General features: G+C 40.2%; 1 protein-coding gene across 4 annotated transcripts in view; it reads left to right on the top strand.

The window, feature by feature from the left end:
* ANKRD17 (ankyrin repeat domain 17) overlaps positions 1 to 1,266 on the top strand; it is a 139,870-nt gene that overhangs the window by 102,808 nt on the left and 35,796 nt on the right. The window lies entirely within an intron of this gene.

The raw sequence follows: 1,266 nt of genomic DNA, 5'->3' as shown, positions 1-1,266 counted from the left end.
GGGATTCCACCCCCCGCCTGGCAGCACCTGCTGAGCCGGGGGCTTTTTTCCCAAATTGCTGGGAGCTGGGGCAGGTGGGGTAGCCTTTGCCTGGCTGGGAGATTGGGTGGTGAATGGGCCTGCCCTGGCTGATTCAGCCAAATTGAATTGGGACAGTGATTCAAATCACCAAATCGAATCACTGTCCCCTGAATCGGCCAAATCTGAATCCGAAGCGAATACTAGCCACTTCACACATGCCTACCTAAAGAGTCTAAAGCCAGTGTCTTCAGCAGTCACTGCATCTGAATCAGACAGTGCACTTCTGACATCAGACATACGTTACCAAATACTCTAGATAAAATCAACTGTTTTTGAGAATCTGAGTGTATCTCTGCTTACAAGTACAGAAGAAAGAAAAGTGAAAGACTTTATTAATAGATGGGAAGAATTTTGTTGCCAGTCGATTCATGCTGCGACAAATCTCTTGGATCCAAGATTCAAAGGCAGAAATGTTAGTGATGATAGCACTGCTACTGCATTTGACTGGATTACAAAACAAGCAACAGACTTAGGACTTGATGTTGGAAAGGTGCTTTCAAATGTTGCAGAATACAGAACATCTTCAGGTATTTGGTCCAGGAATGCAGTTTGGGACTCTGCCAAGCCAAATCCCTCCTGCAATGTGACCTTTGCATGACACAGCAGCCTCTGACTCTTCTTGCTTCTCGTTTGCTTCAAGTTCCTCCATCTTATACAATATGTGAAAGAAACTGGTCTGTGTTTGAAAATACTCACGCCAAATCAAGAAATAAACTAACATGTGAAAGAACAGAGAAGCTTGACTGAATCTGGGCAAACCTTCAGTTTTCAGAAGTCAATGAAGACAATAAAAATGAAGGATGAGAAGAAGCAGAAACTGCTGATAGTGATAGCTCAGAAGATGAGACTGCTTAGACAAAGTTTCATGTAACAAAATTTGTATTCAATGTGTCTTTGTTGATTCCCCCTTTTTTTCTCAGCTCTTTTTCTAAAAATGAGTTCCTTTCTGTATCTGCTTGACATGGTGGAGGAGACTAAGTCCAGAATACATAATCACTTGCTTTGTTTTACTGTAATGTTGATGTTTTCTTCTGTTTTCAACTTTAATTTTGTCTGCTTCTCATAAGAGTTCCTTAGAAGTTCAGCAGCTTGTAGCTTCATTTGTAACAAAAATTTAAAACTTCTTAAAGTAAATTCAGTTAGTAAATTTGTATTATTGTCTGAATGAACGATACTTTTAAATTT

The sequence above is a fragment of the Crocodylus porosus genome, unplaced genomic scaffold, assembly GCF_001723895.1.
Source record: "Crocodylus porosus isolate Cpor-Errol unplaced genomic scaffold, CroPor_comp1, whole genome shotgun sequence".
Taxonomy (NCBI): Eukaryota; Metazoa; Chordata; order Crocodylia; family Crocodylidae; genus Crocodylus; species Crocodylus porosus.
The sequence above is the reverse complement of the archived record's forward strand: the minus strand, read 5'-3'. Positions and strand labels throughout refer to the sequence as shown.